Source organism: Saimiri boliviensis, chromosome 7 (genome assembly GCF_048565385.1).
Source record: "Saimiri boliviensis isolate mSaiBol1 chromosome 7, mSaiBol1.pri, whole genome shotgun sequence".
NCBI lineage: Eukaryota > Metazoa > Chordata > Mammalia > Primates > Cebidae > Saimiri > Saimiri boliviensis.
In genome coordinates, this window is record NC_133455.1 from 15,344,952 (window position 1) to 15,372,649 (window position 27,698).

Genomic DNA, 27,698 nt, shown 5'->3' on the forward strand with positions numbered 1-27,698 from the left:
GACCTCACTGTGTTGCCCAGGCTGGTCTCAAACTCCTTGACTCAAGCAATCCTCCTGTCTCAGCCTTCCAAAGTGTTGGGCTTACTGGTAAGAGCCACTGTACCTGGCCTTGAGCCCCCTAAAAAGTGCAGCTGGCAATGTGCAGTTATAAGACAAGAGGAGTCTGTCTAAATCAAGTTTCCTTGGCATCATCGTTGTTGGGAAGATTATCCCCAAGGTGGGCTGGGAGAGTGGATCACACACCAACTTTGGTGAACTTGAGGAGTCTGACAATGGACGTGTCTTGCCAAACTCTCCAGCTTCTGCAATTCTGAAATTTACTTGAAAGGAAGAATCAGTATTGAGTTCAAAAGTCAAACCATGAGCATCAGAAGTTGGGATAGATGGAGGAAGTTGGGTCATATCCAGGAGCCAGTGTGGGAGGAAATAAAACACTTGGAGATTTAGAAAGAAGTCAGAAAATCTCATTACAGAAGAGCTTGCATTTGTATAGATATTTTCCCCAGGCACTTTCATATCCATTATCTCATTTGAGCTGCATCACATCCTTGTGTGGTCGGCAGGTCAGAAATTCTTATATTCATTTGTTGATAAAGAAACTGAGACTTATTGAGGTTAATTGACTGGACCAAGGTCAGAGATCTAATTAGTAAGAAGTCTGGAAATAGAATATAGGCAGTTCTAGAGCAGTGCTACCAAACAGACATGTAGTACAAACACTGTATGTAATTAAAAATTTTCTCATAGCCATAGTAGAAAAGTAAAAAGAAACAGATGAAATTGGTTTTAATAATTTATTTTATTCTAACTAATAGATCTAAAATATTATTTCAACAGATAATCAACTTAAAAACTTGAGATGTTTTATATTATTTTTTCCATATGGAGTCTTCAAAATCTGGTGTGTATTGAATACTCAGACCACATCTCAATTCAGACTAGCCATGTTTTAGGTGCCCTCTAGCCACATGTGGCCAGTGGATGCCATATTGGGTGGCACAGTCTAGGCTGTGCTTGGTGTAAGGGGTAGAAGCCATACTTTGGAGTAAAATTTTCTGGGTCTCAATTCATTCATTTAGTTCAGTAACTAAATAGAATGTGCATATACTATATTAAGCATATACTATGTGCCATATGCTGAGGCTAAAATGGCAAATGAGAAAGATTTTTGCCTTCATGGAAGGCATGTGCTAATGGAAGAGGCTGACACAAAATTAATTTACAATGAAGTAAATACAATAATTTCAAAATGTTCCAAGGACTGTGAAAGAAGCAGACAGGGTGCTGAGATTGAGACTGATAGAGTGATCATGAAGACCTCTCTGTTCCACTGAACTGAGGTCGGAGAAGAGGCCGTGCAAAGAGTGGGGATGTTGTGGGGACAGAGGAGCATGTTCTGGGGAGAGAGAAGACATGTGCGAAGGCCCTGAGGCAGGAAAGCATTTACATGTTCTAGGAACTTAATGAAGACCTATATGACTTCATTTGGAGGGTGCCTTGAAAGAGACTCAGTTGCCTTGATAGCCAAGATACGTGGCAGGTTGTTGATGAATATTTGCTGCATAGATGGATGGGTGGATGGATAGACGGAGTTATGGACAGGCAGAAGGATGCATTCGTTTTGTATTACCTGTGGCTATTTTTGTGTTACAATTGCAGAAATGAATAATAGCAGCAGAGATCCTGCACCCTGTAAAGCCTAAAATATTTACTATCTGGTCCTTCACAGAAAACATGTGCTGACCTAAGATCTATAAAATGGGGACAGTAATAACTTCTTTCAACAACTGTATGGGGATTAAATGAGAGGGGGATATTTCTTACCTGTCCCAGTGGCTGGCCCTTGGTACAACACTCAACAAAGGTGGATTTTCTCCCTTGTGCTATGGCTCCAAATCTTTCTCAGGGCTCCAGCTCCAGAGCTTGGGTATCTTTCTTGTTCTCAGGCAGCTGAAATGGTGACTTGAGTTTCCTCCGTGGGTCTCTCAGTTGTTCCTGAACGTGCATTTTATTTGCATGGGAGCTGAAAGGTAGAATGGAGTTATCCGTAGCACATAGACCTTGCTGCAGTGATCCCCAGGTGGGTCAACTTAGGGGGTTTCATAATGTTAATTACAGCTGTGCGTCATTTTGAGGAAGCTCAGATTCTTACTGCCTCAGTGGAGAGAAACTGAGACTGTGCCCTTTAATGAGAAAATTGTGTCTCTTGCCACTGTGGAATTGTGAATGTGAGCATGAATTTAGATGAGAATTTATGTATCCAGGGGCAACACAGAGAGGCAATGATTCCCCAAATACCTGCTCACTACCAGGTGAGTTTTGTCTGGGGCTCTGGAAAAAATATCAGAGCATTGGGTGGAATTTCTGTATTCCTACAGTGGCAGCCGGAAGCCAGGATACATGATGGGGTGACTGCAAATGCCCTCCACGTAACATAGAATTTCTCAGCCTCAGCACTCCTGCCATTTGGGGCTGCATCATTTTTCATGGTGGGGACTGTCCTGTGTGCATTGTAGATGTTTAGCATCTTCTCTAGCCTCTACCCACTAGATGTCAGTAGCACGTGTGCCCCCCACGTTGTGACACCCAAAAATGTCTTCTGAAATTGTCTAATATCCCCTAGAGGGCAAATTTGTCCCCATTGAGAAGCACTGGTAGGCAGGGACTTTGTGTGAGTCGTGAGGCCGCTGGTACAGAGGACTGGGCTGAGAGGTCACACAGACTGGATTGAAATCCCCAGGGTGCGTGTTGCTAGCTGTGTGACCTTGGGCAAGTCACTTCACCTTTCAGAAGGCAATTCTTGCTTCAAAGGTTGTTGTGAAGATGAAATGCTGTCAAAGTGGCAGGCACAAAATAGGTTCTCTGCCCGTGCCATTTCTTTCTCTTCCTATGGCCCGTCTCCCCTCCTCCTCTTCCTTTTCTCTCTTATTCCCAGGCTCTGAGAATCTTTTCCCTTCTTTGCTGGTCCCTAGGTGGCAAACAGGCACAATCTCTCCTAAGGTTTTTACCTCTGCTCTATTTCTTGCCTTTCTTCAGGAGAATCAGCATAAGAGGAGCACATGTTGCGGTGAAGAAAAAGTTGCATTTGATTACTTAAAGTTCCCTTCAGAGAATGGTGCGGTTTTATCATTTGCAGCCTGATGAAAGAGTCCCACCTGCCGCTCCAAAAAGAATAATAGATCAGTAAGATTCGAACCTTAAATCGGCTCATCCTCCTGGAACAGTGACAGGCATTTGAATGAATATTTAACGAGCCAGACTTTGGTAATGAAGAGCTGCTGCTCCTCCCCACACGCCACCTCACCCCCAAATCAGGAAAGAAAATTCCTCTTCTTCACTCTGACCTCTTAGATGAATGAGAAAAGGATGAAATATAATTTGGGGGAATAATTTGCACTCTTCAGGCCCCAAATATCACAGGTGATGCTGTGCTGAACTCATTTAACTCTGACTTAGAAGCAGTGGGTTGCTGGCATCAGGGAGCTGCAGCCAGAGCCGTTGAAATTGACTCAGCCTCAGGGAGTCATTTGTGTTTTTGCCTCATCCCCTGGTGAGCAGGTCCATCTTACCTCTCACTCCAGAGTCCCTTCTCCAGCTCTCATTAGGGCTGACAGAAAATAGGAAAGAGGAGACGGTGAGAGGACAGAATTTTGGAGGCTCGATGGACTTTTTCTTTCCTGTCCTGTTATGTCCTCCCTTGTACTGTCCCTTCTCATCCCTCCCTTTTCCTGTTTTAAATTATAAAAGTAATCTGTGCTGGCGTAACAAATACAGACTACAGAAAAGTAGGTAAACAGTGAAAGCCCCCCATTCCCTCCTGCCCCAATTTTAGTCCCAGAGTAATTGCTCTTAATATTTGTTGTGCATTCTTTTGGAGAATAATAACTAAGTTGTCAAAATCTATAGCTGTATCAGTCAGAGTTCTTCAAAGAGACAGAAGTAATAGGAAACATCTCTATATCTGTCTATCTGTCAATATCTATCTAGATACATCTATATATCTATATCTACTGTATAGATAATACATCTACATCTATTATCTATCAATACAGATAATAGATATAGCTATATCTATCATGTATCTATCAATCATATGTCTACTTAGATATATCTGTATCTATCTAGCTATATATCTATATAGACCTATCTATATCTATCCATCCAGATATATCTATCTTATATCTTTTATCTATCTAGATATCTATGTGTATATATACATATGTCTATATGTATCTATCCAAATATCTATATCATCTATCGATATAAGTATGTATAGATATATGTATGTATTTGTCTAGATATCTATCTCTATATAGATATATTTCTTTCTATATAGATACATCTATATCCATATTATCTATCTATATCTACTTACATAATGTAGGTGAATGAGAAAAGGATGAGAGACATCTGTATCTCACTTCTACCTATCTAAAGATACAGCTCTATATAGATATGTCTATAGCTATCTGTCATCTGCCTATCTAGATGTATCTGTGCTTATCTAGGTGGCTATCTATCTAGATATAGATATAGATACGTCTCTATCTATGAATGAATGAGAGAGATTGAGTTTCAAAAATTCGCTCATGTGACTGACCCAAACCTGTAAGGCCTGGTGGTCTGCCAGTGTTCTGGCAGGAGTTGATGTTGAAGTCTTGAGAGTGAAGGCATTCTAGAAGTAGAGTTCCTTATCATGTGCCAGACACTGTATGAAGCCTTTAAAATGCATTTTATCGTTTACTCCTCACAAGCCCCCTAGGAGATAGGGACCAAGCTCATTGTCCCATTTTACAGGTGGAGGGAGTGAGGCCTAAAAAGGAGCAGGTGAGAATGTCATGTTTCTGGGCAGGGAGAAGCAGCCCCTTCTGCCTCTGGCTAGTGATGTTTCTGTCATGGCTGAGGGTCTTAGCGGCCGACCCTCTGTCTTGCTCCTAGGTGTGGTCTTCGTGACTTCTCCCCCATTCCCATATCTGCTTCCTTGCCCTAAGACCCTGTCCCTAGACTACATCCCTTCTCGGGAAGATTTGCCACTACTTCCCAAAGCCAAGGCTTCAGATAAGTCTACCCCCTTGAGAGGAGCATGCGGGCATCTTGTTAATAGTGGAAATGAGGTTACTGCTGATGGAAAATGAGGAATGAAGGCACACCTTGGGTTTCTACCTCACCTGCTACCTCTTGCTAAGGAGACAAGGACCAAGAGGCCCGGTCACTGCTGACATGGTAGTGAGACATGCCTGAGCTTACTTGAAGCCCTTTTTCTGGACCTGGGAGGGTTGGCTTGGGTGATTCAAACCTGGATCTTGGGTGCCTCACATGCAGGCAGTCCCCGCGGGATGGAGCCTTGCCCTGAGGTCGGCTCTGCCTCCATGCAGGACAACCTGAGAACAGGATGTGGCTCAGTGGTGTCTTCCTGATCCTCATACCTCTGGGCCAACTCCTCATGGCACAACCCAACCACAAAGCATCCCTGGGGCTTCTTTCTAACCACAGGATTGCCCTCGGCTTTGTGTATTACAGCAGAGCTAAGGGCATCTCTGCAAGAGCTTAAGGTGATGATGAAAATACAGAGAACCATGGAGAATTTTGGGGAGATCCTTCCGTGAGAAATCAAGGCAAGAGGTGTACCCAAAGTCCTCAGAGTTTCTGGCCTGTATAATCCACAGATCTTTCTGCATCCCAGACTTCTGTCTTCCCAGGAAGGATACATATAATGGTAAATAGCAAGACCTGTATAGATACACCTCCAACATCTATTTCAGCTCCAGCTACCTTTGGGGTGTCCATTCCCATTGCTCTGTCCAGGCCACCGGCATTTGTACGTCTCCCTGTGCTTCCCTCCAAATGTGATTGCCTTCCTCCAGGCCATGTTCCAGAGAGCTTCAGCCGCACTGGTCTTCCATGAGTTCCTGCAGCCTGCAAGCGCTTCTTGCCTCAGGGCCTTTGCACACGTCTTCTCTCTCTCCATCCCCACTCTTTGCATGGATGATTCCTTCTGATCCTTCGGATCTCAGCTTCAGCTACTCAGGGAGCCCTTCCTGACCACCCTGTCATCCTCAATCTCCACTCCCGATGTGTTTCTGGCATTTTAAAATTGTTTTGCTTATGTCCTTGTCCTCTTGGATGGTGGAGTCTGGAGGCTGCAATAGTCTTTAAATAGTCACACAAAGAGATATACAAGTTATAAAGTTGTGATAAGGGATAGGAAAGAAAATGAAGAGTGCAATGAGAAATGAAGACAGGAAGAGGATCTGACTTAGACTAGACGGTTGGAGAAGGTGTCTCTGATTAGGTGACATTTGAGACAAACTCTAAAAGATTGTAGATATTAGCCAAGTGGAGAATGGAGTGAAGACCGTACCAGGCAGAAGGAACAGCATGTGCAAAGGTCTTGAGGCAAGGCAGGAATGATTTTAGAATGTTCCTTGGAAGAAGGTTGGCAGAGATGACGCATGGTGTGGGAGGATATGAGACATTGCACCAGGGAATTAGGCAGGTGATAGAGCATGCATTTTTAAAAAATCACCACCATGGCAGTACTGACCATTTATTTAGCTCTACTATGTATTAGAGCCTGAGCTAAAAGCTTTATATAGCTTCTTTAATTCTTACAACCATGAACATGATTAATCTCAAGGCACCGATGAGGAAACTGAGTCCCCAAAGGTTGCATGCCCAAAACCCTACCCATATAGCTGGCAGAGTTGAAGCTCAGATTTGAACCCATGACTCCAAAGCTTTTAGATACCATGAAACACTTGCCCCTGTCTACACTCTGCTCCGACAACATGTTCCCTTGCCCAAGCGTCCAAGGCCTCCTGGGGTATAGGGAGGTTCGAGGATCCCAGACTCTGTGATAATCCACTTCAAGACAAAGCTTTCTGCCCAGCCCTAATACACACTTTGCTTTGTAATGCACTTGAATGTTCCGTCATTTCCATGCTCCCAAATGCTCTGAAACTTTCCCATTTCCTTGTTAAATAAAAGATGAGAGGCGGATAATGAAATCCAGATGCCCTCGAGGCCTTCGATGTCACCTGCCAGTTTTCCTGTTGGTCGTGTTTTTTTCTTTTTCCCTTAAACAAAACAGCAGTAATGGTTTGATGGTTTGGAGCAAGAGGCCATATTCAAATGGCATCATTACCAGACGGGGCTCTCTGTTTTTTTCACTCATTTCGCTCCTTAGATTCAGGGCTCAGATTCAATATTCCAACATCCTTGCAGCTGATACTTCAAATACCAGTGGAATGCCAAAGGTCCTGTCCAGATCTGCCCCCTTGAGAGCTGGGAGTAGATCCACTCTGTGACCTTCTTTCTTAGGATGAGAACCAGTGGAGGTCAAGACTCTTTGCCATCAAGTGCACTTAGTATTTTCTCTCCCATAGTCCAGTGGTTCTCAATCTTGGTGATTTTGCCCCCTCCCAGGGGACAGTGTGCAATGTCTGGAGTCCATTTTGGTTGTCACTTGGGGTGGGGGTGCTGCTGGCATTGTGTAGGCGGAGGCCAGGGATGCTGCCAGCATCCTACAATGCATGGGACAGCCCCTCACAACCAGGAATTATCTGGCCCCAAATGTCAACAGTGCTGAGGCCAAGAAAACCTGAATTTAGACCGTGATACCTGTGAGAAACTGTTTTGGTAACCCCTATGTCCCCAGGTTGGTGCACTGAAGTAGATAAAACAGAGGGCTTCCAGGCAGTGGCTCACATCTGTTATCCTAGCCCTTAGGGAGGCAGAAGCAGAAAGATCCCTTGAGGCCTTCTGAGCAGGCTGAACAACACAGTAAGACTCTGTCTCTATAAAAAGTAAAGAAATAAGCCAGGCATGGTAGTGCGTGCCCAAAGACCCAGCTACTCTGGAGGCGGAGGTGGGAGGATCACTTGAGCCCAGGATTAGTGAGCTGCGATCGCGACACAGCTCTGCAGCTTAGGTTATGGGGTGAAACCCTGTCTCAGAAAACAAAAATGTAACATATAGCCCAATGATTGTTGGGTGCAGGTGAGCTTTCCTGAGAAGCTTCTGAGATGGGGAATAGGATGCAGGAAGTGAATTAGGGGGTGCTTTGGGAATTAACACCAGGGGAGGAGAAATACGGAAGCAAGATGGGTGTGAGAGGAACACAAAAGATGTCTGCACCCCTGCAACCTGTGGATTTATTGTGTTACTTTACATGGTAAAAAGGACTTGGTAGATGTGTTTAAGTTAGGGATCTTGTGATGGGGAGATTCTAAGGACAAGAGTCCTTATAAGGGGGAGGTAGGAGAATCAGAAATAGAAAAAAGGAGACGTGATGATAGAAGCTGACGGTGCAATGATGGACTTTGGAGGTAGAGGAAGGGGCCATGATTCAGGGAATGCGAGCAGCCTGTAGAATCTGGAAAAGGCAAGCAAATACATTTCCCCTAAAGTCCTCAGAAGGAATGCAGCTTGGCTGATACCTTGACTTTAGCCCATTGAGACCTATCTTCGGCTTTTGACTTCCAGAACTGTAAGGTCATAAATGTGTGTGGCTTTAAGCCGTTTACCATTGTGGCGATTTGTTACAGCAGGAACAGGAGAGGAATACGACTGGGGAAGAGGGAAAAGGCGAGCTAACAGAGGACTTAGCCAGGCTTACAGTCAGGTCTCCTGCTGGGATGACCCTTCAGTGTTGTTGCACATTGAAATGATCAGTCCTTAGATGTGTGGGTGGCTCCTGGAAGGAAATTGACCTTGGGCAAGACAGTTGTTTTCAGCCTCAGTCAACTGTTGGAGAGGCTGACAGCAGAGAGATATTCCTTGGTAATACTCTCATCAGCTGAGGGTGTGAATCCTTCATTCTTCAAGCCGGGGAAACCTCAGCTACCTCCTAGTTCTCAAAAGGTTCTCATGAAATAAGGCACAGTGAGCCTGACACTGGAACCACTGGACGTAGCAGTTTCATTTATCACGATCTGACTTAACACCCTGAAGTAGAATCACAGTGGTTTAATTAAAGCCATGGATCCGCTGTCTCCTGACGTTAATTTTGCCAAATGGTCATACCACATGAAGCTTTCGAGAATGATTTGTGGCTCATTTTGAAAATTCTGGGTCGTATGTCCTCATATAGGTATCCAGTGTACAAAGGCCCTGAAAAGGCTGGCAGCAAAGATGTCCATTTCGCTTCATTTACACTTTGAATTTCCCAAGGTTATTTGCCTTGGGGATGTTTTTTTCATGTCACATCTATTGGAGCCAGTATGGTGAGGAGCACCCTAGGGGAGATACTACCAGAGATCGTTGATGCAGGAAGCCTTAGAGGGCAAGCTTAGGAATATTTGGAGCCTTATCCCTTCCCAGCCAGCCACGCCCTGGTGCTGGGTTTGGAGCTGGAATACCAGTTGAAACAGATGGGTTACTGTGAAGCTGGTCTAGGTGGCGCTCTGTGTCCTCATTTTCTCTTGTTTGTCTTCAAGACTTTCTTCTATTTCTCAAGGCCAGAGTGTGTGCCTGGCTCACAAGGCTTAATAATCTCTGTTCACTAACTTCATTTGTTTTCTGCACAACCCACATGCAAAAATACTCTTATTACTCATTCCCTACCCCTTTCTATATATTAGGGAACCGAGGCTCAGAGAGGCCAAGGCAGTAGCTCAGGGTCACACAGCTAGAAAGTGATGGCAGCTCTGCTTTGAACCCTGGGTGTCCAAGACTCCAGCTAAGGCTTCCATTTTATTCTGTTCTTTTAAAACCAAGTTTATAAAGCTATAATCTGCATACCATACAATTCATCCATTTAAAGTAAAGAAGTCAGTGGTGTTTCACTATATTAACAGCTGGATGACCGTCGCCACAATTTAAAACATTTTATCGCCCCAAAAAGAAACCTCAAATATCTTAACTGTCACTTCCTATTTTGCCTTCATCCCTACAGCCCCCTGCCCCCAATAACCCCAGGCAATCTCTAATCTACTATCTGTCTCTATGGATTTGCCCATTCTGGACATCACATATGAATGGAATCATACAGTATGTGGTATTTTGTGTTTGACTTGTTTCAGTCAGCATAATGTTTTCAAGGTTTATTCATGTAGCATGCATTCCTTTTTATGGCTGAATAATATTCAACTTCTCACACATACGCAACATACATGTATACATACATGCATAGCACATTTTGTTAATCTAGTCCTCAACTGGACATTTGGAGTGTTTCAATTTTTTAGCAATTATGAATAGTGCTGCAATGAACATTCATGTACAAGATTTTGTGTGGACATATATTTTTATATCTCTTGTGACCATCCTGTTATTACAGTGTATGTTGTTATAGACAATATGTTGGCCACTTTTTTGCAGTATAGTCATATTTATTTGCTTAACAGCTTTATGAGGGCATAATTTATATGGCATAAAAATCACCATTTGAAGAAGCATCATTCAATGCATTTTAGTGAATTGACAGAGTTGGGCAGCCTTTGTCCTTATCCAGTTTTAGAACATGTCTGTCACCCTGAAGAGATCTCTCATGTCTGTTTGCAGTTAATCCCCACTTCCATCAGCACTCCAGGCAACCACTGATCAGCTTTCTGCCTGTCTACATCTGTGACTGAGCTACTTTTGTATCTGTTACCCAAGCGGAATGGCTAATGCAGAGAGCGAAGAGGTTACGTTTCTGAATGCCTGTCCACTCTGGGAATGTGGACAGAGGCTAGGTGGCTTGGGCAAGTGATTTCACCTCTTTGAGTCTCCATTTCTGCATCTGTGAAGTGGGGTTGGTAATTGTAGGTGATTAAAAGGATTGAAAATTATAAAGAGTGGATGCATTCAAAACACTCAGCCTAGCACTTTGGGAGGCCGAGGCAGGTGGATCACCTGAGGTTAGAAGTTCAAGACCAGCCTAGGCAACATGATGAAACCCTATTTCTACTAAAAATACACAAATTATTCCAGTGTAGTGGCGTGTACCTGTAATCCCAGCCACTCGGGAGGCTGAGGCAGGAGAATTGCTTGAACCCAGGGGGGCAGAGGTTGTACTGAGCCGAGATCGCACCACTGCGCTCCAGCCTGGGTGACAGGGCAGGACTCAGTCTCACAAAAAAAAAAAAAAAAAAAAAAAAAAAGACCCAACAACACTCAGCTTACCACTTTGCACAGGGCAGGCACTCAGTTAACCATAGACACCGTGGTCAGCACCTCACTTTGAACCGCTTGTGAGGCGGGTGTCACCAGCCCCATTTTATAGAATACACTGAGGCTCACAGGGGTGAGTGAGGGCACTGGGAATGCGTTCCATATCAGTGGATTCTGGAGCCTGAGTCCTCTCCGCTTCTCCAGCTGCCCAGATTTCCCAGCAAGAATTCCCAAAGAGGGGAGCATTCCCATTCCATGCGGGAGCACCCCCTCTTCATCTTCAACTTGCCTGGCAGGTTCTCAGTGCTTCATTATGGCTCAATCTATCAGGAACCAATTAGGGCTGACAGCACTTAGCTACAAGCATGATTTCTGGGAACTGGCAGTAATGAAGCAGATGGAACCCGTCACCAGGCAGCACAGACATGTTCAGCTGTTCGATGTCAAGCCAGGGCCAAGCTGAGGCTGGGGCTGTAGGACCTGAAGTTATTGGCATCAGGACTGGCTTAGAGACCTCTGCTTGGTGTCCTCTGGGGGCCCCATCAGTGCACACTGCCTAGGCAGGTGAGGAAAGGATGTCCTTGAATCCCACTGTCCCGTGCCTTGTGTCTCTGATTCCAGGCACCTAATAGGCCCTCAGTAAATAAGCAGGCCTGCTGCACTACAGGCTCATGCCACTATACCAGGATAATTTTTGTATTTTTAGTAGAATAGTGTTGGGGCAAATGGATGGCACTGACATTTTTCAGGGCAGGTTCAGAAATGGATCTCCTCTGGGAGTGTCTGCTGCCTGACCAGTTCCTGCTCTCTAGTATGGTCTTAGCTTCCTGGGGGAATGTCCCAGGATCCCTTTGCTAGGCTTTGGGCATCTTATCAGCTCTCAGAGTATCCAGGACTGCCCTTCTGTTGCATTTGCTTTCAATGTAATGAACTCATCGTTTATAGGATGGACTCTTGAGTCCCTTGGAGGCAGCCCCTGGCCTGCCTGGCTCATAGCCATATCCCAGCATATCCTAACCCAGGGCCTGGCACAAAGGAGTCCCTTCATGAATATTTGTGGGACTAGTGACTGAGTAAAAGGCCAGACAAATGAATCCTTCTGACCTTGTTCCACTCTTTAAGCTTAGAGTTAGGAGCTCCTAATTAAAATCATCTCATCTCCAGACACTTCTTCATTTGTTGTTTGTTTTGTTTTGTTTTAGAGATCAGGTCTCATTCTCTTGCCCAGGCTGGAGTGCAGTGGTACAACCTTGGGTCGCTACCACCCCCACCTCCTGGGTTCAAGGGATCCTCCGGCCTCAGCCTCCCAAGTGGCTGGCATTATAAGTGTGTGCCTCCACACCTGGCTAATTTTTTTGTACCTTAATAGAGATGGGGTTTTACTATGTTGGCCAGGCTAGCCAAACTCCTGACCTCAAGTGATCCACCTGCCTCGGCCTCCCAAAGTGCTGGGATTACAGGCATGAGCCACCGCACCTGGCCCTTTATTATGTCTTGAGCTTGGTATAGAGAAGAGGTCAGCACACTTGTCTGTAAAGGACCACATAGTAAATATTTTAGGCTCTATGGGTCACACAGCCTCTGTCGCACCAGGGTTTTAGGGATCCCTTCTCTCCCCAGTGGTCTGGGTTGCAGGTGAGGCTGTGTTGATCAATTATTAAAGAGACTGCAGAAGTAAGCTCTGAGATGAATAGCAATTGGATTATCTTGGCTTTACCCATTATCAGCTTCTGCTTTCACACTGGAAGTCTGCTTTTCCATTTGCCTACTTGGCCAGAGGCAGCGGTGGGTGGGGTACCAGCGTAGTGGCTGCAGCTATTTGGAAAGTTGAGTTTCCATAACTAAAGACAGTTGATGCGAAAGACTTTTCAGGGGCACCTGCAGCTCAGGAACCATTCACTACCAAGGCATGAATATGCATGTCTTCCATCCACGAAGATGAATATGAAATGTCCTCCCCAAATTCAGACAATCTCGAAGATGATAGGTCTTCTATTCGAACCCTGTAGAAAGCAGTGCACAGATAAATAACGCCTTGAAAATGAGGCTAAGCTCTTACCCAAAACTTGCCCAAGTGCGTTCTGTTTATGTTAATGCATCCCGGTTGTAGGTATGTGCTTTGGCCCTTTTTCTCCCCAGTTTCTTTGGAAAGCAAAGAGACTTGCTGATTTCATCCTGTTTTATTTACACTGCATGGAGAGGGGATAATTTCAGGGCTCACAGTCCATACCCTCATGCAGTTGGAGTTCTCAGCATCCTGATTGGGAGGATGTATGCCCCGGCAGAGCAGCTCTGGAAGAGATTGATATTTATGGAGTCTGTTTGCCTTAATTTCTTTTGGCCTGTAATCCTGCTTTCTGGGAGGATTGCTGGGTAGCTGTGTATGTTTGATAAATTCAGCCTCACTTAAGACACACAAGTGATTTTTCAGTGGGAGGTGGAATTGGCCTTTTAAGCACTTCAAGGTGCAACTTCTTTGCTCTTTTTGCTGTGACCGGGGCATCAGTATCATGAAGTTCAGAGAAGTTTTACCCCTTTTAGCCTGTAGACTTCATAGCAGGGAAATGGCCGTGGTGTTTTTATTAATGGATCCCAACATCTAGCACCAGGGCTGGGGGAGGCAAGTGAGGGATATCAGGGGTGGCATTTATGGAGGTGCCCACTATCAAGCTTGGGTATATGTCTGAGAGTGTCAACTTAAATTTAGTATCCTAGGCACCTCACGTACCTTACCCTACTCCCGGTCCTGCCTAGCACTGCTGTTGCTGCATGGACAAATTAATTCCTCTTCTATGTAAGGAAGTGAGACTAAAAGAGGTGAAATAATTTGCCTAAGGTCTGGCAAATGACAACTTCTGAGTTTGTGATTTGAACCCAGGCCTGACTCCAGAGCCATCTGTCTCTGTCTCTGTCTCTGTCTCCGTCTTTCTTTCTCTCTGACCTTGGTTTGATCCTGGCTTTCTTCTGTTTCCCCTCATGTCTTGGGTGGGCTTTTCCTAAAGAGTTGATAAGTCTGAGTTTGGAGAGAATGAGAAGGAAACAGGTTTATTGCTGGAATCTCAGTATTTTCCCCCTTGGGCTCCCTGGGAAGCTGGCTGGCTTCCATTCCAGTCAGTTGTCTAGCTGCGAAAAGAGAAAAATGGCCCAAACATGTAATGTTTGGAGGATCTCGTTATGAGCTAAGTGTCCCATTAGCCAGAGAGGAGATTTTGAAAGGGTCGTGGTGTGCTGGCCACCAGCTCTAGCCGTTTCACTGAATTTCTGTCCTTTCGAAAGTGACTGGAGACTTTGGCTCAGTGTCTGGGAATATTCCAGCTCCTCGGGGGAAGAGGAGGGCCGTGTACAAAAGTGATCCTTAATAGGGAAGCTGGTTCTGTCAACACTGGGGAGTGTGTAAGTCAATGTCCCGGTTTGACACCATCCGTAGGCACTGAAGTTGTTTCTGAAAACTTTGATACGGTTTATGGGAAAATGAATCGGGCTTAATTGCCTGCTCACCCCAGGGACTTTTCTGTTTCCTTCCTTTTTCAGTTTGATAGATCTGTTTGATATCTGGTTAGAGACTCGATTTTTGAGGTTCATTAAATTGCACTTCCTTTCATTCCAATAATCATTCCGATATTTAGGTGTCTGTTACACATCAGGCACTGCGTAGGTAGCTCTGGTGATGGAGTGAAGAAGACAGACATGGTCCCCACCCTCGTGGAACAGATCTAATAAGAAGACGATTGAATTGTACACCTTGGCAATGGCAACTGACAAAGGGTGTCAAGGTGAAGTGCTTGATGTTGGGAAGATGCGTAATGGAGACTCAGGTCGGGCCAGTGACACTGGGGAAGGCTTACGGAGAGGAAGGAGGACAGAACTGCTGTCTGAGGGATGGAAGAAACTAGTGGGGAGCAGACAAAGGCAACGGCAAATGCCAAGGCCCTGGCACGGGCAAGCGAGCATGTTTCAGTTGCACTTGCGTGACAAAGAAGGATGGTGGGCTGAGGAGAAAGAGCAAGTGGGAAGGGCCAGATCACATGGCAGTGTTCGAGGCAGTATTAGTTTCTTGTGGCTGCTGTAACAAATTACCCCAAATCTGATGGCTGAAAGCAATAGAAATGTTTCCTTTCTTAGTTCTGGAGACCAGAAGTCTGAGCAAGGTGTTAGCAGGCCCATGCTCCCTCCGAAGGCTCTAGGGGAGGATCTTCCCTTGCCTCATGCAGCTTCTGTGGCTCCAGAAATCCTTGATGTTCCTTGGCTTCTGGCTGAATCTCTCCAATCTCTGCTTCTGTCTTCACATGATCTTCTCTGTTCTCTGTCTTCTCTTGTGTCGATAGCAAATCTTCCCTGCCTTTCTCTTATAAAGACACTTGTTACGGGATGTAGGACCCAGCTGGACAATGTAGGTTGATGTTATCTCAAGATCCGTAACTTAATTACATCCACAAGGACCCCCTCTTTTCCCCAGATAAGGCAGCATTCACAAATCCCAGTAGCCTTTTTGGCTTTTTTGGGGAAGCACCATTCAGCCCACTACAAAGATGATGCTAAAGAATTTGATCTTTATTTTATCTGCTTTGGGAAGCTGCTAAAGGATTTTCAGCAAAGGTGTCGGCATGACCGGATTTATGCTTTCATAAGGTTTTCCAGCCAGGTGCAGTGGCTCATGCCTGTAATCCCAGCATTTTGCGAGCCTGAGGCGGGTAGATCACCTGAGGTCAGGAGTTCGGGACCAGCCTGGTCAACATGGTGAAACCCTGTCTCTACTAAAAATACAAAAATTAACTGGGTGTGGTGGTGTGTGTCTATAGTTCCAGCTGTATGAGAGGCTGAGGCAGGAGAATCCACCCCCTTAAGCCTGGGATTTGGAGGTTGTAGTGAGCCTAGATTGCACCACTGCACTACAGCCTTCGTGACAGAGCAAGACTCCGTCTCAAAAGACAAATGAATAAACAAAGTTTTTTCTTCTGTGGTGCAGATGGAGGATGGATGTGCAGTCAGGTGGAGGTTAAAGGTTAGTTGATTTGTGTTTTTCCCCAATCATCTAGCAAGAGGTAACGATAGCTTGTCCTGGGGTGATAGAGAGGGGTAATGCTGAGAAATGGATAGAATCAAGAAATACTTAGGAAATACAATGGGAGTTCCTTTTTACCATCTAGAATCATTTATTTGGTGTTTCCCTGCATGGTGGCACCGACACTGGGAGTTGTACAAAAACCTGCAAAGAGGATGTTCAGTCGTCTGAATGAGTCTTTCTCTCTTATCTGAGAGATGCCGACATTTGCTCCCACATTGAAGATTCTCCTCATTACACGGCTTTTTTGTGAATAAATGTTTTCTTCAGTGCAGTTAATAGCGTCCTCACCAAGTTAAGTACATAGAGAAGCAGGAAGGCAATTATAGCACAGGCAGACTTTATATATATCTCCATAGCATCCGTGAAGCATCATTATTTTTCAGTGACTTTTTTTTTTTAAATAATAACCAAACTTGTCCTATGCAGGCAAAATACACGAGAAAGGCAATTCGGTGCTCACTGTTGATTGCATTTCATGTGCATTTCATGAAGGACCTCATTCTGCTACGATGCTGAGGTCAGCTCACCTCTGGATAGGCAAAGTGGTAGGTGAACAGTGACCTTGCTGTCACATGGAATGGTTAGGCGAGGCTGAACGAGGGAGCTAGGCAGGTGGTTGAGTCCATGGGCTCCAGGATCTGAGGTCTTGTTGTCAGATTCTGCCTCCACCACCCTGGAGCTGTACAGCCTTGGGTAAGTCCCAACCATTCTGTATCCCATCTATAAAATGAGGATAACAATACAGTCATGGGCCGCATAACAACGTTGTGGTCGATGACAGACTGCATACAGTGGAGTGCTTTGGGAGGCTGAGGCGGGCGCTTAAGGTCAGGAGTTCGAGACCAGCCCTGTCAACATGGTGAAATCTGGTCTCTACTAAAAAAAAAAAAAAAAAAAAAAAAAATACAAAAATTAGTTGAGTGTGGTAGCATGCACCTATTGTCCTAGTTCCTTGGGAGGCTGAGGCAGGAGAATTGCTTGAACCTAGGAGACAGAGGTTGCAGTGAGCTGAGGTCACACTACTGCACTCCAGCCTGGGTAACAGGGTGAGACTTTGTCTCAAGAAAAAAAAAAACAAAAAAGATTATAATGGAGCCAAAAAATTCCTGTCACCCAGTGACATCATAGCCATTATAACCTTGCAGCTCAGTTGTTTTGTTTTTTAATAAATTGTGTTGCCCAAGTGTGCAGTGTTTATGAATCCTGCAGAAGTGTGTACTTATGTCCCAGGCCTTCACATTCACTCACCACTTACTCACTGACTCACCCAGAGCAACTTCCAGTCCCACAAGCTCCATTCATGGTGAATACAGGTGTACCGTTTTTGTCTTTTATAGCATATTTTTCCTGTACCTTTTCTATGTTTAGCTGTTCGGATGCACAAATAGTTAACATTGTATTACAATTGTCCAGAGTGTTCAATACAGTAACATGCCTGTCAGATTTGCAGCCTAGTGGCAGTAGGCTACGTAGCCGGGGTGTGTGGTAGACTCTCCCACCTAGATTTGTACAAGTACATTCTATAATGTTTGCACAGTGACAAAAATCGCCTAATGCATTTCTCAGGATATATCACTCTCATTTAGTGATACATGACTATACTTACTTTATTGGGCTGCCAGGAGAATTAAATGAGATAATGCACGGATAAAACTCAGTAAAAGGGTAACAGTAATTCTCTCTGCCATTTTGCATAAACACCATACCCTTGATTCATTGACAGATGTTTATTGAATGCCTAGGACATGCTATGCATTATCTTAGGAGCTAGGCTTAGAGAAGGGTGGACCACCCAAAGGCCTTGTCTTCATACAGCTTGGTAAGGGGAAATAGACAAAAGACACATAAACCAATGAACAGACACAATGTCAGGTGGTGATTATTGCTGAATACTAAATGAGAGCAAGTTAAAGAGGTAGAAAGTGTTAAGGAGAGAGCTGCTTTTTCAGATGAAGGGGATGGACATGCTCTCTGATGAGGGCTTATTTAAGCAGAGAATGAAGTGATGGAGCAAGCCATGGGGATTTCTTCAGTCCAAGGGAACTGTATGTGCAAAGGCCCTGGGGTAGCCAGTAAGACTCTGATGGGCCCAGTCAGGAGACAAGCAGAAGATGAATAAAGAAGAAGGAATATAATGTCAAGTAGTGCTAGGAGAAAATGAGAAAATAAGGCTGGCGAGTGGATGGAACATGACGGAGGGGACTGCTGGAAGCTTTTGAGGGTTTGGAAGTGGGTTTGTAGCTCTGGATCCAGATGTATGCACTGTGGATGAAGCTAGGAAGGGATGACAGATGTAATGATTAAGAGAAAAAAATCTAGCTGGGTGCATTGGCTCACGCCTGTAATCCCAGTACTTTGGGAAGCTGAGTTGAGCAGATGGCTTGGGCCCAGGAGTTTGAGACCAGCCTGGGCAAAACCCCATGTCTACAAAATATACCAAAGGAAAAAAAAAAAGTTAAGCCATAGCAAAACCTCATGTCTACAAAAAATACCAAAGGAAAAAACTTAGCTGGGAGTGGTGGTGCACACCTGTAGTCCCAGCTACTTGGGAGGATGAGGTGGGAGGATCACTTGAGCCTGGAAGATAGAGGCTGGAATGAGCTGAGATAGGATCTCACTATAGGCTGGCACGCAGTGGTCACTCCTGTAGGCAGCTGGCATGCCTGTAGTAAGATCCTATCTCAAAAAAAAAAAAATCTGAAAGACACCCAAAAAACCATTAACAGTGGGACTTCTCAGAATTTCAACTAAGACAGGAAGAGATCAAGGGGATATATTAATTTTCTAGAGTTGTTGCAACAAAGTACCATAAACTACATGTCTTAAATAACAGGAATTTATTGTCTCACAGTTCTGGGGACCAGAAGTCCAAAATTAAGGTGTGAGCAGGGTTAATGCCTTCCCAGGGCTGGAGGGAGAATCTGTCCCACACTTCTTGCCTAGCTTCTGGTGATCTGGTGGCCATCTTTGGTGTGGTGTTCTTTGGCTGATTGAAGCATCAGTCTGATCTCTGCCTTCATCTTCACATGGTGTTCTCTCTGTGTGTGTCTCTGTGTCCAGGTTTCTCCTTTTTATAGGGACATCAGTCATACTGGAAGAATCCGTCCTACTCCAGTTATGACCCCATTTAAATTTAACGAATTACAGCTGCAGTGACTCTATTTGCATATCATACCACATTCTTTGATATGGGGAGTTAGGGCATCACTAGATTTTGAGAAAGCACAATTCATCCCAAATAACAGAGGCCACTGAATCCTTTTTATTGAAGTCTAACATATATGCAGAAAAATGCATACTCCTAAGCAGATAGCTTCTTGAACTTGCATTAAATAAACCCACCTCTGTAACCAGCTCCTTGATCAACAATCAACATTTTCTCCTCTCCAGAAGCCCTCGGGGTGGGGGGAGAAGATTTCTGTTTTTCAATATGTACCTTCCCATGCTGTTTTAACATTTTAAAAATGGTGTGGATTGACTTTTACAATAAAACTTGCAAATTAAACTTGCAAATAAAGAGTTTAGGGACATTCAAGGAAAAAGATCTGCTGTCCTTCCTGAGCTAATAGGGAACCCTCCATCTTGAGGAGGAGGAAAGCAGCTTTGTTTGTTATCTGTCCTGGGTGCTTTTCAAGGAAGCTTCCCAAACCAATGTCCTGCAAAATGGTTAAAGGTGCACTGAAATATCAATCAGCTCAGAACTCTGGATGCCTGGGGCAGCCGGTGTCCCCTCATCTATTCACCCCATTTTACAAATTATGTCACTTTCTGTGTGTGTCGTGATGTGAAAAAGATTGAAGAGCTCAGCTTAACACGTGTTCCCTATCAGATTAAGAAATCCTCCCAGCGACCCAGGGAGGCAGGTGCTTCTAGTCCCATTTTATAGGTGCAGAGGCTGAGGCTCTCCAAGGTGACTTCCTAGGAACAGTTTCTTAGGTTTTTTGTGGATATCATCTGGGCCCGGTAAGGGGAAGTCATGGAAGTCCTTGGATGCTTGGTAATCACTTATTAATGAACATAGTAGGTAGTCTTAGGGTAGATTTGGGCTGAAAGGGCCCTTTGGGAGAATGGCATTATCTAATCCAATGCAGTGCCTTTACAAGAAAGATGAACTTCACTAAACTATCACAGCTGGTCAGCCACAGAGCTGGGTTCTGAATCCCCTTCCAACTCCCAAGCCCCTCCTCTGTAGAAGACCATGACTCCCTCCACCAGTGCTATGATATAGGTCATCTCTTCTTGCAGAAGAGAATTCTAAGGTGCAGAGGAGCAAATTCCAAGTTTGTCTCTAAATCTGTTTTTTTCTGGGCATCCACTGTAAAATTTATCCATAAGGACAACTCAGGGTATCTTAGGACACTTACTGCCATGATTACTTTTGGAAATGTGTACTTCTGAGACATGGACCTCATTCCCTTTTGGGGTTCACCGTCCACTGCTTTTCTTATGACCCAGGTAATGTGTGGATCATGGGTGGAGTGGGACCTCAGAGAAACCCAAGCCGGGGCCCAGCCGCCTCCCTGGAGTGGCAGGTGGCAGGTGGCTTTGAGCTGTACTTCAGTGGGTCTGAATTTTATGGCTCCTTTGCTAATGGTCATAAACCTGGCATTTACTTTTGGTACTTGGGGAGCCCTGAACCTCTAATTAAATTGCCTCTGAGCAGTTGGAGAGCACACAGCTAGAAAAGATATTTAACAGCTGAGAGAAGGTAGAAGGGAGCCAGCCTCCGCTCAGCCCACTGATGGCTTCTGTCACTGTGCTGGCTGGCTGTCAGCTTTCCCTTGCACAAGTTCAGCTTCCATTTCCCAGTGGATGGCAGTCTGGCCCCTGCTCTGGGTCTTGGTGACCCTCTCGCTGGCCTTCTTGAAGAAGAGTGGTGACCTCTCTGATGTCTCTCTTTCTCTCTCTTCCCCACAGGACCCCCTTTCTTCATTTCAATTCTTCACTACCAGAGGGTGGGTTATCCCCTTGCCAACACATCTCTTTTTTAAAAAACTTTTTTCTCTTCTTTTTTTTTGAGACAGGATCTCACTTTGTCGCCCAGGCTGGAGTGCTGGAGTGCGGTGCCATGATCAGTTCACTGCAGCCTCAGCTTCCCGGGCTCAAGTGATCCTCCCACCTCAGCTCCCCAAGCAGCTGGGACTACAGCTAATTTTTGTATTTTATTTTGTAGAGATAGGGTTTCATTATGTTTTTCAGACTGGTCTTGAACTCCTGAGCTCAAGGGATCCATCCACCCCGGCCTCCCAAAGTGCTGGGATGACAGGTGTGAGCCATGGCACCCAGCCCCAGTGCATTTCTTTTATTGCAGTAAAACATAACTAACATAAAATTTGCTATTTAAACCACTTTTAAGTGTGCAGTTCAGTGACATTCAGTACATTCACATTGTGGTGCAGCCATCACAATTATCCATCCCCAGAGCTCTCCATCTCCTCCACACCTTTTTTTCAGGGTCCTTTGGCTAACCCTTTCACTGATCGCCTCAAACAAAGTTCAGTGGCTGAGCGATGACCCTTCCGTCAGTGTTGTAGACCAAAGAATATGGAATTGGAAGAAGGTAAGTTATTCAAGAGGCAAGAGCAGAGTGGTTCTGCTTAAGGGCATAGGTATCAGAGCATGTTTCCTAGAAGCCTGATTTTACTGCTCAGTGGTTGGATAACATGACAAAGAAGTCTCCCCTGTGAGCCGCAGGTGTACCGTCTGTCAGTGGGGATGATGGTAGGACCTGCTTCCTGGGGTTGGGAGAGCTGCATGAGATTGTGCATATAAAGCATCTAGCCCAGGGCCTGGGCTGGCAGGAGATGAGCCCTCTGAGAACATCACTATGATGGAAAGGAGGTATTTATCCACCTAGAACTTACTAAGCACAACTTAATGTGTGCTGAGGACCATGTTAACATGCTAGGCTTGGGCATTCACAGACAACACTCTTGTCTATTATGGTTGTTGCTTCTTGAGACCCAGACCTTGAGAGACAGGGTCTTTTGAAGCAGCCACCCATCTTCAGTGACCTGAGCAGAGATGCTGGGGAGGAGGATGTCTAGTTTTTGGAAAATGAATTCCCCTTCTAGTTTAGGAATGTTCTACGGTGTCAGCACCAGCCTCTGGGCTTCCATGGAGGGTGAATGGAAAGTCATTTGTGGCCCATAGATGGTTCATTGTGGGTTGGTTCTTACTGTAAAGCATCTTCTATTAATATCCTATTCTTCTTCAATTAAACAAGGCCAACAGACGTTTGGGATTTATCTCACACTGTGTTTTCATTTGTTTTTATTTATTGTTCTGTTTCACTTCGAGAGTCAGTGTTGGCTGCTTAAGGATAGGGTAGCAGGTTGGTGGTAAAGACCTTCAGAACCTGGGCCTCCCAGGCTTCCTCTTAGGTGACCACCCTGCTGCCTCATTTCTTTGGATTCCACACTCTTTTTAAAAATGATTGAAGGGAAATTCACATAACGTGAGATCGACCACTTTGAACCATTCGGTGGCATTAGGTACATTCACAATGCTGCATGACCACCACTTCTAAATAGTTCCACAATATTTTTGTCATCCTGAAAGGAAACTCGATACCTGTTAAACAGTTACTCCCAATTCCCCAGCTTCCCCCTAGCCCCTGGCAACTGCCAGTCTGCATTCTGTCTCTGTGGATTTGCCTGTTCTGGACATTTCATGTCAATGGAAATCAGACAATACGTGACCTTTCGTGACTGCTACCTCCTTCACTTGGTGTAGTGTTTTCAAGATTCATCATGTCTCAAATCTTGTTCCTTTTTATAGATGACTAATATTCTCTTGTGTGGATATACCACAATTTATTTATTCATCTGTTGATGGACATTTGGGTCGTTTCCATATTTTAGCTGCTGTGAAAATGCTGCTATGAACATGGGTGTACGTGTATTTGTTTAAGTACCTATTTTCAACTCATATATATACACATATATATGTGCGTGTATATATATATATATGTGTGTATATATACATATATGTGTGTGTGTATATATATGTGAGTGTGTGTGTATATGTATATATATATATGAGTAAAGTTGCCAGGTCACATGGTAATTCTATCTTTAATTTTTCAAGGTACCACCAAACTATTTCATACCAATTACACCATTTTATATCCTCACCTGTGGTATGTGAGAGCTCCTGTTTCTCCACATCTTTGCCAATGCTTATTATTTTCCATCTTAAAAATCAGAGCCATCCTGGTGGTTGTGAAGTGGGATCTCCTTGTAGTTTGAATTTTCATTTCCTTAATGACTAATCATGTTGAGCATCTTTTCATGTGCTTTTGGCCACCATTTGTATATCTCCTTTGGAGAAATGTCTCTTCATGTCGTTTGTCCATATGTTAACTGAATTGTCTTTCTGTTCCCTTTCCTCTTTTTGATCCATATTTGTAACCTCTCCTTCCCTGAAGCCCCTACCAGCCTGATAGTACAGCAGTGATACCCTGCAGAGGCAAAGGAATACAGACTTGTTGCCAGCCAGGTCTGGATAGAATGCTACCTCTGTGTGCCCTTGTTGAAGCAGCTTCCATTATCTCTGCCTCGGTTTTCTCATCTGTAAAATGGGGATATGACCTTCTGTCACCTATATGGTCTCTGAAGATGAAAGGTAATGTAGGGGAAATGTTTATCCCAGTACCCCGTGTGGAGAGGGACCCCTGGAGACATGAATACTTCTTACTAGCTTGATTTTATTTCCTGCTCGGGGCTTCATTTGCAGCCACAGCATGGCCCATGAGATATACTGCCTTGCCAGGTGCCTCAGCATACATAGGAGATCTGGCATACATGCTGTAGATGGAGCCAGCATCTACAGCATCTATCTGTAGTGATGGAGCCAGCCACACAGCGTAGAGATTCTGCACCATGGAGAACGGGAGGCAGGAAGGCGTCTTTTGGACATCTTGATGTGATGGTTCTGGCCTGCACCCGGCATGGCCTTCGGTGGGCAGCCGTCTGTCTATGTCAACCTGCCAAACCTCACTGATGCATAATTCATTAATCTTGGTGCTGAACATGGCTTGGAAGTCATGCTGAAGGCAGCAGAGGCAGAAGGCAGGAGAGTTTGCTTAAGTGGGAGGGAGAAGGGATGCTCTTATCCAGCTTCCCAGGTGCCCATGGCTCAAGGCAAGGGTCAGTGACTCAGTGTCCCCTGGTACCGTCTTTCTTTGCAGCAGTAAAACTCTAGGTTGTGCCATTTCCCAAAGACCTAAAGGTTGTATTTGACATTGCTCCCTGAGCCCATCAGTTGAGATGCTAGTTGCCCTGGATTCTGGGGCATTGTGGGATAAAGCGTCCAAAAATGCAGCAATTTTGTTTCTCCTCTAAAATCTGCTTGCTCTGCTTGCTCAGCTTCCCATTTCTGCTCTTATTCCCTCAAAAATGCAGCCAGATTCTTTTGAAAGTCACTATTGCAACATTGTCAACCCAGGCTGGGTCCCACTTCAAGCCCTATCCCTGTGTTTGAAAGCAGGATTGCCGATGCTCTTCTGCATCAGAATCTGTTTGCCTGTGATTGGTAAACACTGCATTGCATTTAGAGATGTGGTTTCCTTGGAGATGGGAATATTTGCCTTCATATCTGAGAACTGCAGGACCATAAACCAGTTTTGTGCATGGTAAGAACTGGGAAATAGGTCTCTGGATACAGAGCAAAAGGTTTTCTCAGCCATTGGAGTACCACAGAGTGAGCCCCCTTTGATGTGATAATGTGAGGATGACAACTAGTTTTGTTTTTTTTTTTTTAAGGTCACTGCCATTTAATTAACCTGTGTGCTGGCAGCAATTAGTTCAAGACATTTAAATGAGTAACATACAGCATATTCCTTTATACATGCTCATGACAAGAGCTTAGGATAAGAGTTGAGTTGTTAGTTTTCCAGGTTGATAGGAAAAGGCTCTGTGTGTGTGTGTGTGTGTGTGTGTGTGTGTGTGTGTGTGTGTGTTTTCACCATTCTTTTTCTTTTATTTATTTATTTATTTTTTGAGACAGAGTCTGGCTCTGTTGCCCAGGCTGGAGTGCAATGGCTTGATCTCAGCTCATCGCAACTTCTGCCTCCTGGATTCAAGCAATTCTCCTGCTCCAGCCTCCTGAGTAGCTGGGATTACAGGTGCCCACCACCATGCCTGGCTAATTTTTTATATTTTTAGTAGAGACGAGGTTTTGCCATGTTGGCCAGGCTGGTCTCCAACTCCTGACCTCAGGTGATCCACCCGTCTTGGCCTCCCAGAGTGCTGGGATTATAGGTATGAGCCACTGCTCCTGGTCTTTTTCTCCATTCTTTCAACAACTATTTCTTGAGCCCCTGCTGTGTGTCAGGGTCTGTTCTAGAGATTGGGGATATACTGGTGAATAAGATTTCCAGGACTTTGCCCTCATGGCCTTGGTATTCTAGACCAGAGGTCAGAAGGCTGTGGAAATGGACCAAATCTGGCCTCAGCTTGTTTCTGTAAATAAGGTTTTATGGGAACACAGCTTTCTGTCTTCTTCCCTCCTTCCCTCCATCCCTCCATTCATTCTTTCCTTCCTTCTCTTTCTCTTTTCCATCTTTCTTCCTTCTTTCCTTCCTTCTTTCCTGCCTTCCTTTTTCCTTCCTTCCAAATTACACGTGCGTTATGCACATGGTAGGCATTTTCACTGTAAAAGATTCAAACACATAGTCAAATTTGGAAGTTCCCCTAACCCCCTTACTCTCACTGTCTTTCTCAGTATAAACCCTTCTAGCTCTTTTTCTGCGGCCATAACTACCTCATATCAACTTAAACATGTCCAAAGATTATATAAATGCATGTATACATATTTATGTTTATTTGTATAAATATGATTATACTATATGTGTTGTTAGGCAGTTGATTTTCTTCACAAATCAATGGATCTTGGAGTTTTAAACATCTGTTTGTGTAGACCAGGGGTCATCTACCCATGCCTCCCTTGGCCAAATCTGGCCTGCTGACTGTTTTTGTAAATCAAGTATTATCACTATATAGCCACAGCCATTTGTTTATATAATGCCCAGGACTGCTTTTGTAAAGGCAGAATTGAGTAGCTGCAATGAAGACTGCATGGCCTGCAAAGCCTGTAATATTTACTATCCGGCCCTGTACAGAGAAAGTTTTTTGACCCCTGCTATAGAACTACCTCATTCTTTTTAATGACTGAATAGTGATCTATAACATGGATGCATCATATTTTTATTCCATCACTCTGTTATTAAGACATCTTCTGCTTTGCTGCGCCTGGCATGGCCTTTGGTGGATGACCCCTGTCTACACAAACAGATGTTTAAAACTCCAAGATACATTGATTTATGAAGACAGCAAACTACCAAACAGCACATATAGTATGATCTTATTTCTACAAAGAGAAAGAAATATAAACATAAATACGTGTATATACATTTATGTCATGTTTGGACATATTCACTGTATGTTCATATAAGGTCGTTATGGTCACCGAAGAGCTAGAAGAGTTTACATTGAGACAGACAGTGACAGTAAGGGGGTTGGAGGAACTTCGAAATTTGACTGTGTGTGAATCTTTGACAGTAAAAATGCCTACTATGTGTGTGATGCGTGTGTCTTTTGCAAGGAAGGAAAAAGGAAGGGAGGAGAGAAGGAAGAAGGGGATCTGCTCCATTGGGCCGTCACTGGGGTGTCTGTCTAGAGTTTGACATAAACACTGTGGACTTTTCCAGTGAGGAAGATGGAGGAATCTGAGTCGTCCTTACAACTAACAGCAGCAACGACTTCATGGCTTATGCAGCTGTAGCCCTGTGCCATCCTGGGGAGTGCCCTTTGGCAGTACATTTTCTCCTTGCTTTTGGCACACTGGAACCATGATCGAGCTTCTATGGATTAAACTTACAGGCCTTCGAGTCTGGTTCCTGGAGGGCCTGAGCAGACACTCGCACGTGGAAAGTATTTTGCTGCAGAGCATCAGCCGGTGTCAGACCTGCCAACCGGACGCTGGCTGATGTCATCGATGTGGAATTACGATGCAAAGCGGTGGTTCCGGGGAGCTTGAAGTGATCTTTGGAAAGTGTGATAAAATGCAGATTTCTGGTTTCCCCCCAAAAGGACTTGAGAAATGTTAGAGTTGAGGGTACTTAGTCTGACTTAGTGAAAAAAAATCAAGCTATAGTTTTGTTTTGTTTTCTGAGACAAGGTCTCGCTCTGTCACCCAGGCTGGAGTGCAGTGGTGTGATGGTTCACTGCAACCTCTGCCTTCCAGGTTCAGTCGAGTCTCCTGCCTCAGCCTCCCGAGTAGCTGGAATTACAGGTGTCCGCCACCACACCTGACTAATTTTTATATTTTTTAGTAGAGATGGGGTTTCGCCATGTTGGTCAGACTGGTCTCAAACTTCTGAACTCAAATGATCCATCCGCCTCAGCCTCCCAAAGTGTTGGGATTACAGGCATAAGCCACCACGCCTAGCCAATAGACCTTTTGTTAAAGGGATATTCAGCTTTACAGGTCTCAGAATACATTAAAGATGAGGTCTTCGGTTGCAAACAACAGGAGC

General features: G+C 44.6%; 1 protein-coding gene across 3 annotated transcripts in view; it reads left to right on the forward strand.

Moving 5' to 3' along the window:
- KSR2 (kinase suppressor of ras 2) overlaps positions 1–27,698 on the forward strand; it is a 532,721-nt gene that overhangs the window by 261,978 nt on the left and 243,045 nt on the right. The gene's annotated exons all lie outside the window — the stretch shown is intronic.